At 42.8% G+C, this 13,405-nt stretch overlaps 1 non-coding gene across 1 annotated transcript; it reads left to right on the top strand.

Annotated features, from left to right (window-relative positions):
- The first annotated feature begins 11,919 nt into the window (after nt 1-11,919).
- LOC127740235 (small nucleolar RNA R71) lies at nt 11,920-12,023 on the top strand. Its single transcript, XR_008000916.1, has one exon. It is a non-coding gene; the product is annotated as a small nucleolar RNA R71 (small nucleolar RNA).
- The last annotated feature ends 1,382 nt before the right edge of the window (nt 12,024-13,405 follow it).

The raw sequence follows: 13,405 nt of genomic DNA on the forward strand, positions 1-13,405 counted from the left end.
GGATTGAGGAAGGTGATGAGTGTCATGGATCATCACCTTCTCCATAATTAAGCGCGAATGAACATTTAGATAGGAACACGCATGCTTGAAAGGAAAACAAAAATAATTGCATTAATTCATCGAGACGCTGTAGAGCTCCTCACCCCCAACAATGGAGTTTAGAGACTCATGCTGCTAAAAGGTACAAATTTCAGATCTAAAAATGTCATGAGATACAAAATAAGTCTCTAAAAGTTGTTTAAATACTAAACTAATAACCTAGGTTTACAGAAAATGAGTAAACTAAGATAATTGGTGCAGAAATCCACTTCTGGGGCCCACTTGGTGTGTGCTAGGGCTGAGACTTAAGCTTCTCACGTGCCTGGGCTGTCTCTGGAGTTAAACTCCAACTTGCAACCTGTTTCTGGCGTTGAACGCCAGACTGCAATATGGAACTGGCGTTGAACGCCAGTTTACGTCATCTATCTTCGTGCAAAGTATGGACTATTATATATTGCTGGAAAGCCCTGGATGTCTACTTTCTAGCCCAATTGGACTCCTGTAGCTCCAAAAAATCCATTCCGAGTGCAAGGAGGTCAGAATCCAATAGCATCAGTAGTCCTTTTTCAGCCTAAATCAGATTTTTGCTCAGCTCGCTCAATTTTAGCCAGAAAATACCTGAAATTACAGAAAAATACACAAATGCATAGTAAAGTCCAGAAATATGAATTTTGCCTAAAAATTAATAAAATTATACTAAAAACTAACTAAAACATACTAAAATCTATATGAAATTACCCCCCAAAAGCATATAAAATATCCGCTCATCATCTGCCAAGTCTGTTTTCTGTAGGATCCCTTTTTTAGGCTGGTTGGTCCAAACTTTAATGGTGTGAGACTGGAAGTTTGGGTGAAGTCGTCGTGATGTTAGTATGAGAGCGTAAGCGAACTTTTATATTTTGTGGTAGTTTAGCTTGGATCCTTGCAATGTTTTGCTGATAAAGTATATGGGTTGTTGCCCGCTGATGTCTTCTCGAACTTGTGATGAGGTTATTGCCCGATTTCCCACTGCGAGGTACAATATGAGTGGTTCTCCTTCCCACGGCCGACTTAGTATAGGTGGTCGTCCCAGGAATCTTTTGAAGTCTTGGAAGGCTTGCTCGCATTATGCTGTCCATTCAAACTCCTTTCCTTTCCTTAGAGTGGCGTAGAAAGGGAGAGATATTATTGCTGATCCGGCCAAAAATCTTGACAAGGCTGCCAACCTCCCGTTGAGTTGTTGCACCTCTTTAACACAAGTCAGAATTTTCATGTCGAGTATGGCCCTGCACTTGTCTGAGTTTGCCTTGATTCCTCTCTGTGTGATCATAAAACCCAAGAATTTACAAGCTTCTACTGCGAAGGTGCATTTTGCGGGATTGAGTTGCATGCCGTGCGTCTTATGGTGTTGAATACTTGTGTCAAATCGGATAATAACATCTCTTTGTTTTGCATCTTTACTAGCATGTCGTCCTGGTAGACCTCCATGACCTTTCCGATGTGATCCGAAAAAACCTTGTTCATTAATCTTTGGTAAGTGGCTCCCGCGTTTTTAAGACCGAATGGCATAACAATATAGCAGTAATTTGCCTTTGGAGTTAAGAATGAGGTTTTTTATTGGTTGGGTGGGTACATTGGGATTTGGTTATATCCCGAGTATGCATCCATGAAGGAGAGGTATTTATATCCGGAGGAGGCATCTACCAGAGCGTCGATGTTCGGGAGTGGGTAAGGATCTTTCGGGCATGCTTTGTTGAGATCGGTATAGTTGGTGCACATTCTCCACTTCCCGTTTGACTTTTTTACCAATACGACACTAGCAAGACATAGAGGGTATTTGACTTCTCTTATGAAACCTGCCTCTAATAGAGCTCGTACCTGTTCTTCCACAGCTTGAAAGCGTTCTGGTCCTAGCTTTCTACGCCTTTGTTGTACCGGCCGAGATCCGGGGTAGACTGCTAGCTTGTGGCACATTAGCGTGGGATCTATGCCTGGCATGTTTGCGGCCTTCCATGCAAAGAGGTCGGCGTTGTCACGTAGAAACTGTATGAGTGATTTTTTGATGTCTCTTTTTAGGAGTGTGCCGATATTGGTTGTTTGGTCCGGGGTATCCCCGATTTGTATTTTCTCTATTTCTCCTTTAGGTTGTGGGCGAAGCTCTTCCTGCCTCTGAACTCCACCAAGATCAATTGTGTGGAATTCTTTTCCTCTGCCTCTGAGGTTTAGACTTTGGTTGTAACAGTGGCGCGCCATCCTCTGATCTGCTTTTATCGTAGCTATTCCTCCTGCAGTTGGGAACTTCATGCATAGATGCGGAGTTGAGACTATTACGCCGAGCTGATTTAATGTTGTCCAACCTATTAGGGTGTTGTAGGCTAAACCTACGTCGACTATGATGTAATCTATTTTGATTGTTCTTGACTGACTTCCTTTTCTGAAAGTCGTGTGGAGTGAGATGTATCCCATCGGTTGAACTGGGGTATTGCCTAGCCCGAACAGGCTGTCTGGATACGCTCTGAGTTCTTTCTCTTCTAGGCCGAGTTTGTTGAAAGCTGTTTTGAATAATATATCGGCAGAACTCCCCTGGTCTATCAGTGTACGGTGAAGATTTGCGTTTGCCAGTATAATGGTGATGACCATGGGATCGTCATGCCCTAATGCGACGCCGGATGCGTCTTCCTTTGTAAAGGTAATTGCCGGGATGTCGGGTGCTTCCTCCTTTCCTGTGACGTGATATACGTCTTTGACATGTCTTTTGCGAGATGATTTGGAGATTCTTCCTCCGGCAAATCCGCCGTGTATCATGTGGACATGTCTTTCTGGCGTTCGAGATGATCGCGCAGTTGGTCTGACATCTTTTGCTCTTCTTTTTTTCTTTGTTCATCATCATGGGTGGCCAGATATCGATCTAGCTTTCCTTCTCGTACGAGCTTTTCTATGACATTTTTTAAATCGAAACACTCATTGGTGGAGTGCCCGCAAATCCGATGGTATTCACAATATTCAGCCCGGTTTCCTCCTCCTTTTTTGCATTTGAGTGGCCGAGCTGGTGGTATTTTTTCCATGTTGCAAACCTCTCTGTATATGTCCACAAGAGACACTCGTAGAGGGGTGTAATTGTGGTATTTTTTAATTTTCTCTCCATGTCGGTCTTCCTTCTTTCTGGAATCTTTATCCTTATCCCGTGGGGTGAACCTGCCCTTCGAGGTCTCTCCTAGTCGGAAGTTTTCCTCCATGTTGATGTACTTTTCCGCTCGTTCCTGCACCTTGTTCAGAGATGTGGGGTACTTTTTTATATAGATTAACTAAAGGGCCCTTCTCATAAGCCATTAATGAGGCCCATAATAGTGGCTTCTGTTGGCAGGTTCTGTATATCAATACATGTCCTGTTGAATCTTTCCATGTAGTTACGCAGGGTTTCCGTTCTCCTTGCCTGATTCCCAGTAAGCTCGGAGCATGTTTAGCTTTCTCCTTTTGGATGGAGAATCTGGCCAGGAATTTCTTAGCCATGTCGTCGAAACTTGAGATGGACCTAGGAGGGAGGTTGTCGAACCATCTAATTGCTGTTTTTGTTAAAGTAGTTGGAAAGGCTTTGCAACGAATTGCATCTGAGGCGTCGATGAGATACATTCTGCTTCTGAAGTTGCTGAGATGATAGCTGGGATCTGTAGTGCCATCGTATAAGGTCATGTCTGGGAGTTTAAAGTCCTTTGGGATTTTCGTCTTCATGATCTCCTTGGTGAATGGGTCTTGCTCCTTGCGGTTGCTATCTTCAGGAGTGGATCGGCTGGCTTTCGTCTTGACATCGGCTTCAAGTTTTAGGAGTTTGTTCTCCAATTCCTGGCGTCGCCTTATTTCTCTTTGTAGGTCCTTCTCGGCCTCTCATTGGCGTAGGGCTTCTTCCTCAAGTTATTTTAGCCGGTCTTGAAATGCATCCATGGCTCCCTCGTTTGGGGAGTTCTTCTTGTTGTTGTTTTGGGAAGTATCTTTTGGGGTGGTATCCGCATTTTTATGCGGCATTCTTTCCTCTAGATCTGAGGTGTGGTCGTTGTCATGGTCGTCCGCCATGGTGATGGGATGACTTCAGGGTTCCCCGGCAACGGCGCCAATGTTCCGAGGGTTACCTGAAACTGTAGGTCGATCTCGGATGAGATATTCTGTGCTGGTCGGAACGGTTGTATCCGATTTGTTGGACTTGATGGTGGTGCTGATTCCTTTGTCCCCGGAGGGTGGGGGGTACCTGCAAGGGACTCCAATGCTTAAGTTAGCAAGGGTATTAAGCAGGTATTGAGTAGAATCAGAGTATGAGTTATACTTGGGTGCTTCAGTGTATTAGAAAACTACAAAGGATGCAAAGATTCCCTAGTGGCGGCATCTCGAGGTGAAAGAGGACGAGTCGCAAGAGGGTGATGAGCGGATAATTTATACGCTTTATGGCATTGTCTTTAGGTAGTTTTTAGTAGGATCTAGCTACTTTTAGGGATGTTTTCACTAGTTTTTATGCAAAATTCACATTTCTAGACTTTACTATGAGTTTGTGTGTTTTTCTGTGATTTCAGGTATTTTCTGGCTGAAATTGAGGGACTTGAGCAAAAATCTTATTCAGGCTGAAAAAAGACTGCTGATGCTGTTGGATTCTGCAAAGGTCACTCTTAGGTTAGGCAGAACAAAAGAAGATGAAAACAGTGAATAAAACTCAGACCCAATTTCTCAATTATGCAGAAGAAGAACAAGATGAATCTCAGATCAAGAATGAAATAGATTTCCTTCAATCTCAATCCCAAAATTCAAAACAGAAGATGGAAAAGTAAAAGGAAAATTAGAGAGCAAGACTGATATCCAATCTCAGTTCTAGAGCTCTCTATGAAAATTAAAACTAAAGAAAATGAAAACTGAGCTAAGTGTAAAACTAAAATTCAGAAAAAAGTCCTTTTACAAATCAAACTAGCTCCTATTTATACACTTTTTATTTTTGATCTTTTGAATTTGGAGTGGGCTTTTCAAATTTGATGAAGAATTGGATCCAAGGTGGCATTGAATTGAAATTGGACTCATGGGACACCTCCCTGGGAAGCGCTACGTAAGAGAAAGCGCAGCACTCCTTTGCCTTGTGCCTTGGCTCATTTTGGTTTGTGTCAAGCCTTTTTGGTGCAACAAGGTAGCGCTTAGTGAACTAATGTAGCATAGCGCCCTTTGTGTTGGAGTGAAACTCCCACTTTGAGCCTTGGTGAAGCCTTTTTGCTAATTTCCTCATGAAGCATACTAGCGCTTAGTGAACTAAGTTCACGTAGCGCCCTTTGTGTGCAAGGTGAGGCTCCCTAGTTCGAGCCTTGGTGAGGTCACCTTTTGCTAATTTCCTTGCTTGTAGCACTCCTTCATGCCTCCATGTGCTTGGTTCGAATCCTAGTTGTCCCCTTTTGGTGTAGCGTGCCTTGATTTTTCCTTGGAGAGGTCATGAAAAAGTGAGAACTTTTAGCGTAGCGCTTTCTTCACCTTGAGCGCTACCCTTGTTCTCTTTGACTTTTTTGAGTACTCTGTGAACTCATGTAGCATAACGCCACGCCCTTTGCTTCTTTGGCCCTCCTTGCTATAGCTAAAATTGAAAGCGCAGTGCTAAATGAGAAAGCGTTATGCTTGAGCGCTTTGTGACTAACCCTTGCTCCTTTGGTGAGTGCCACGCTTTTGTGCCTTGGGTCATGCTTTTCAAAGCGTGGCCTAAGGTCCAAAGCGTGCTCTAACTTCAAAAGTGTGCCAAAAATTCCTTTTTCCACCATTTCTTCACCTACAAATAATTAAAACAACCAATCAAAGTATCACCGAATTCACAAGGTTTATAAATCATTCAAAAACCAACTAATTCTAGCTTAAACCTCATAATTTTGTGTCAAATAAAGGATTGTTGATTGATTTAACATAAACATGCAAATTTACTCCAAATTACTGACTTACAATGCAAGAAAGTGCATAAAACCTAATGAAACAAGTGAAAAATGCTTGAAAAGCTAGCATAAGATGACTTGTCATCACAACACCAAACTTAAACCCTACTTGTCCCCAAGTAAGCTCTAAACATAAGAGAAAATGAAATGAAACAAAGAATTATGCATGTCCTTATTTAGCAGATAATTGAACTTGGTTCTTAGGGTTTTATGCAGACAAATGTAGCTCAATTATTCTTTGATGATAAATAAGAAATGTTTCCTTAAAGGTTAACTAGAGTTGCTGCTACAATGCCTTACTTTTGCTTGATCCCTTGCTAGCTTTTTCTCTCTTTATTTTGCTTTAGAAAGCTTATTTCTTAATGGAAGCTTGGTGGCAAATGTTGCAGCAGCCTTTTGGCTCAATTTTGCTCAACATTCCTTCACCACAGACACATGGCTCACAATTTCTTCCTAGGAATATTGATGCCCAGCATCTCTTTGGATCACTAAATGCTTTGTAGTTAGGTTGCTCTTGATGAGGGACTTTCAGTTGGCAATCCAGATCAGTTGATCTAAGTGGCCAAGTTTCAAAATACTCCTCAGAACCTACTTGTCCAAGCATATCCTAGTACAAAAGCACCACAGGCATATATCCTAGGGTCCAAGCTATTGGTGTCTAGCCTTATTGTTTGTTTGTTTGCCCATTCTTGGCTTTGTTTTTTTTTTCTTTTTCTTTCTTATTTGGCTTCATTCTCAAAGGATTTTATTTATAACAGACTTTATAGTAGCGAACTTGTTCATACCCTGGGTCGAGCTATCCGATCCGGGATGTTTAGCGACAAGGCGACCGACCTCTTCTCAAAGAGCTCGGCCAAATTACCAAGAAAGCCTAAATAAAGGGCCCGCATAGAGGAACACGACCCAAATCCAAAGGCAGCCCAAGCCTATAGAGATAAGGGTGGTTCCCTTGAAGATAAGCTGACCTCACCCAAAGATAAGATAAGATAAGATAAGATAACTAACTTATCCTATCCAAAAAGGTCACTCCACACCTCTATAAATACACTGGAGCACCCAGGTATAACTTATACTCTGATTCTACTAAAAACCTGCTTAATACCCTTGCTAACTTAAGCATCGGAGTCCCTTGCAGGTACCACCACCCTCTTGTGACAAAGGATCAGCAGCATAGCTAGTCAAACAAGTCGAACACAACGGCTCTGGCCACCACCTACCAGTCGGACACGTCAACTCCGACCAGTACAAAAGATCTCGTCTGAGATCGACCTACAATTTCAGGTAACCCTCGAAACATTGGCGCCGTTGTCGGGGAACCTGGAAGTCATCCCATCACCATGGTAGACGACCATGACAATGACCAAGATTCAGATCTAGAGGATAGAATGCCGCACAAAAATGCGGATACTACACCAAAGGATACTCCTCAACTTAACAACGAAAAGAATTCTCCAAATGCGGGAGCCATGGAGGCGCTTCAAGACCATTTAAAAAGCCTTGAGTAAGAAGCCCTACATCAATGAGAGGCTGAGTAAGACCTACAAAGGGAAATAAGGCGACGTCAGGAATTAGAGGACAAACTCCTAAAACTCGAAGCCAATCTCAAGGCCAAAGCTAATCGATCCTCTCATGAGGATAGCTCCCGCAAGGACCAAGATCTATTTACCAAGGAGATCATGAAGACCAAAATCCTAAAAGACTTTAAACTCCCGGATATGACTTTGTACGATTGCACTACAGATCCCGGCCATCATCTCAGCAAGTTCAGAAGTAGAATGTACCTCACCAATGCCTCAGATGCAGTTCACTGCAAAGCCTTTCCAAGTACTTTAACAAAGACAACAATTAGATGGTTCGACAATCTACCTCCTAGGTCCATCTCAAGCTTCGACGACTGAGCCAAGAAGTTTCTAGCCAGATTCTCCATCCAAAAAGATAAGGCTAAGCACGCCCCAAGTCTATTAGGAATCAAGCAAGGTGATCGGGAAAGTCTTCGCAACTACATGGAAAGATTCAACAAAACATGCCTAGACATACAAAGCCTACCAACAGAGGCTGCCATTATGGGCCTCATCAATGTCTTGCGAAAAGGACCTTTTAGCCAATCTATATTGAAAAAACACCCCACATCTCTGAACGAAGTGCAAGAACGAGCAGAGAATTATATCAACATAGAGGAAAACTCTCGACTAGGAGAGACCTCAAAATCCAGATTCACCTATCCCTCCAGGGATAAGGATAAAGAGTCCAACAAGAAGGAAGATCGACATGGAGAAAAAATAAAAAAATACCACAATTGAACCCCAGCTCGACCACTCAAAGGCAAAAAAGAAGGAGGAAATCGGACCGAATATTGTGAATACCATCAAATCCGTGGGCATTCCACCAATGAATGTTTTGACTTAAAGAATGTGATTGAAAAACTAGTAAGAGAAGGGAAATTAGATCAGTACCTGGCCACCCGTGACCATGAGCAAAGAAAAAGAAAAAGGGACGAAGATGTGGGACGAATTGAGCGATCACCTCGTACACCAGAAAGACACGTCCACATGATACACAGCGGATTTGCGGGAGAAGGAATCTCCAAATCATCTCGCAAAAGATATCTTAAAGAAGTATATCATGTTGAGGGGAAGGAGGAAGCACCCGACATCCCCGCAATCACTTTCACCAAAGAAGACGCATCCGGTATCATCTCAGGACACGACGATCCCATGGTCATCACTATTATATTGGCAAACGCAAATCTCCCCCGCACACTGATAGACCAAGGGAGCTCCACCGACATCTTGTTCAAAACTGCCTTCGACAAGCTTGGCCTGGAAGAAAAAGAACTTAGAGCATATCTGAACAGCCTATTCGGACTGGGAGACACCCCAGTTCAACCACTTGGATACATCTCACTACACACAACCTTCAGAAAAGGAAACCAGTCAAGAACACTCAAGATAGACTACATCGTGGTTGACATGAGTTTAGCCTACAACGCCTTAATAGGTCAGACAACATTGAATCAGCTCGGCGCAATAGTCTCGACTCCACATCTATGCATGAAATTCCCAACTGTAGAAGGGATAGCTACAATAAAAGCATACCAGAAGATGGCGCGCCGCTGTTACAATGAAAGTCTAAACCTCAGAGGCAGAAGAGAAGAATTCCACACAATCGAACATGGTTGAGTTCAGAGGCGGGAAGAACTCCGCCCACAACCCGAAGGTGAAGTAAAGAAAGTCCAGATCGGAGACATCCCGGACAAAATAACCAATATTGGTAAGATCCTAAAAGGAGACATAAAAGAATCAATCGTACAGTTCTTACGAGATAACGTTGACCTCTTTGCATGGAAGGCTGCAGACATGCCAGGCATAGACCCCAATTTAATGTGCCACAAGTTGGCGGTCTAGCCAAGATCTCGGCCAGTACAACAGAGACGAAGAAAGCTCAGAACAGAACAATCTCAAGCTGTGGAAGAGCAGGTACAAGCTCTACTGGAGGCAGGATTCATAAGAGAAGTCAAATATCCACTATGGCTAGCTAACGTCGTCTTGGTGAAAAAATTAAATAGGAAGTGGCGAATGTGCACCGACTACACTGATCTCAACAAAGCCTGCCTAAAAGATCCTTATCCACTCCCAAGTATCGACGCTCTGGTAGATGCCTCATCTGGATATAAATACCTCTCGTTTATGGATACATATTCGGGATACAATCAAATTCCAATGTATCCACCCGATCAAGAAAAAACTTCCTTCTTAACCCCAAAAGCAAACTACTGCTACATCGCCATGCCTTTTGGTCTTAAAAATGTGGGAGCTACTTATCAGAGATTAATGAAATAAGGTCTTTACGGATCACATCGGAAAATTCATGGAAATCTATGTGGACGACATGTTAATAAAGACACAAAGTAAAGATACGCTATTGTCTGACCTGACTCAAGTATTCGACACTATAAGACGGCATGGCATGCGACTCAATCCTGCAAAATGCACCTTCGCAGTAGAAGCTGGCAAATTCTTGGGTTTTATGCTCACACAAAGAGAAATCGAGGCAAATCCGGATAAATGCCGGGCCATACTCGACATGAAGAGTCCGACTTATGTCAAAGAGGTACAGCAACTCAACGGGAGGTTGGCAGCCTTGTCCAGATTTCTAGCCAGATTGGCAATAAGATCTCTTCCCTTCTACACCACTCTAAGGAAGGGAAAGAAGTTTGAATGGACAACGGAGTGCGAGCAAGCCTTCCAAGATTTCAAAAGATTCCTGGGACAACCTCCTATCCTAACTCGGCCACGGGAAGGAGAACCACTCATATTGTACCTCGCAGTAGGAAGTCGGGCAGTAGCCTCAGCACTAGTTCGAGAAGACGACAGTGGGCAACAACCCGTATACTTCATCAGTAAAGCATTACAAAGATCCGAGCTGAACTACCAAAAAATAGAAAAATTTGCGTACACTCTCATACTAACATCTCGACGACTTCATCCATACTTCCAAGCTCACACCATTAGGGTTCGGACTAACCAGCCCATAAAAGGGATTTTGTAGAAAACAAACCTAGCAGGCAGAATGTTGCAATGGGCAGTTGAGTTGTCCGAATTCGATCTTCAATACGAAGCTCGGACAGCCATCAAATCACAATACCTAGCCGACTTCACTGCAGAATTTACAAACACACCGAAAATCCCCACAGAATGGAATCTCTACGTGGACGGTTCCTCAAATAAAAGTGAAAGCGGTGCGGGTGTGATAATTGAAAGCGACCAAGGAACCCAAATCAAATTCTCACTCAAATTCGGGTTCCCTGCCTCAAACAACCAACCGGAATATGAGGCACTACTAGCTGGCTTGAAGCTGGCTAGGGAGGTTGGAGCTCAAAAGATTATCATCTTCAGCGACTCACAAGTAGTCACTTCACAAATAACAGGGAGCTACCAAGCTAAAGATCCCACCATGAAAAAGTACATGAACAAAACCAGGGAATCGCTCGGACAACTCGGAGAATATGAGGTCTGTCACATACGCCGTGAACAGAATGCCCGAGCTGACGCACTCTCAAAACTAGACAGCACCAAACCAGAGAGGTTAAAGTCCTATCAATCTCGGAAGAAGAAAAAGTCCTAGCCATAACAGGTCAGGATAAAGGATGGATGGCTGACATAATTAATTACCTCAAAACAGAAACACTCCCAACAGAGAAAAAGGAGGCAAAGAGGTTAAAACGGGAAGCACAATACTACACTATCATAAAAAATACTCTATACAAAAGAGGGATTTCAATACCATTGTTAAAATGTGTGCCGACTTCCAACACAATGGAAGTTCTAGAAGAAGTACACAGTGGCATTTGTGGCAATCATCTCGGAGCACAAGCACATACCAAAAAAGTACTATGGCCAGGATTTTATTGGCCAACTCTACAAAAGAAAGCCACAGAGTTCGTAAAGACATGTCCACCATGTCAGAAACATGCCAACTTTCACATCGCCCTGCCAGAGGAACTCATCAGCGTGACCTCACCTTGGCCATTCGCAAAATGGGGACTCGACCTTCTTGGACCCTTCCCTCAGGGATCGGGACAAGTTAAATTCCTCATAGTAGGGGTAGACTATTTCACAAAGTGGATCGAGGCAGAATCCCTAGCTAATGCCACTGCTCAAAGAAGTCAAAAATTCCTATATAGGAACATTGTCACAAGGTTTGGGGTTCCATACTCCATCACCACAGACAATGGTACTGGTGCACGAAATTGTGATCTCTAACAATGGCATTCAACTTGATAGTGTTGTGTCTCTCTGAAGCATAGTAGTACTCATTCTCTGCCACTGTCTCAATCACTTCAATGGCTTCTTCCACAGTCTTTTTCCTGTTCAATGAACCTCCTGATGAATGGTCTACAGCCTTCCTTGATTCATAAGAAAGTCCATCATAGAAAATATGCAATTGCACCCAGTCATGGAACATGTCTGGTGGGCATTTCCTTGTCAAATCCTTGAATCTCTCCCATGCCTCGTAGAGCGTTTCACCATCTTGTTATCTAAAAGTCTGAACCTCAGATCGAAGCCTATTGACCTTTTGTGGGGGGTAGAAACGTGCCAGAAACTTGCTTTCCACCTCATCCCAGGTTGTTAGGCTCCCCCTTGGGAATGATTCCAGCTACTTAGCTGCCTTGTCCCTAAGTGAAAATGGGAACAAGAGCAGTTTATAGGCATCTTCCTGGACTCCATTGGATTTCACAGTGTCGCAAATTCTCAGGAATTTTGTGAGATGTTGGTTTGGATCTTCATTAGCACTCCCACCAAATGAACAATGATCATCCACCAGTGATATTAGCTGTGGTTTGAGTTCAAAATTGTTGGCCTGAATGGGTGGTTTCTGAATGCTGCTACCACAATTCCCAGAGGTTGGGTTTATGTATGAACCCAGAACCCTCCTCTCGGGAATGGCATTGTTTCCGTCAGCTCTCTCATGGTTGTGAACTTCTCTATCCATGTTGAGATCTAGAGCTTCCTCAAAATTGTCCTCAGATTCTCCTTCAGATTCTTCTTCTCTCAGTACTCTCTTCCCTCTTGCTTCCCTTCTAAGTTTATGAAGGGTCCTCTCTGGTTCGGTATATGGAGGAGTTGATGTCTCTCCTCTTCTACCTGTCATACAAGAACACACCACAAGCAACAACAAGTTGAATACTCTTGGTTAATGGAAGAGTATGGTTAGAGTAGTTGAGGAATTAATTCAAATAGTTAGTGGGTCAGTGAGTTAGTTGCTTGAATTTAAAGGCATAAAGAAAGAAAGCAAGTAACAGAGTGCAGAAATTAAAATTCAACAAGTAACTTGAACTGAATTAATAAAACAAGAAAAATGCTCAATCTAGTTAACTTCCAATTTGAGAATTGTCAATCGAAAACCAATCCCCGGCAACGGCGCCATAAACTTGATAGCTATGATTTTAGGAAATTGCACAATCGGCAAAAATTCCTTCCGGCAAGTGCACCGGTTATCGTCAAGTAAAAACTCACAATAGAGTGAGGTCGAATCCCACAAGGATTGGTTGAGTAAGCAATTCGGATTAGAAGTGTGTTCTAGTTGAGCGGAATCAAGATTTAGATGAGAATTGCGGAATGTTAAATTGCATAAATTAAAGAGCGAGAAGCTAAATTGCTGAAATTAAAAAGGGATCGGGGTGATTGCATGAATTTAATTGTAGAATGTAAAGAGAAAGTGGTAGATCAGAAATGGGAAATTCATTGGGTTTCAGGAGATATTGAGATCTCCGAATCAAAACATTTTTATCCCTTCCTCAACCAATGCATCCATTGAATTTTGCTTTGCAATCTTATATGATTGGATCCCAATCCCTTAGCTCACCAATTCTCTCTAAAAACAAACAAATTCCCAACCCTTGGTTTAAATGTTCATAAGAAGAGATGATGCTCGATCACTGATTATAC

Source organism: Arachis duranensis, chromosome 6 (genome assembly GCF_000817695.3).
Source record: "Arachis duranensis cultivar V14167 chromosome 6, aradu.V14167.gnm2.J7QH, whole genome shotgun sequence".
NCBI classification, from domain to species: Eukaryota; Viridiplantae; Streptophyta; class Magnoliopsida; order Fabales; family Fabaceae; genus Arachis; species Arachis duranensis.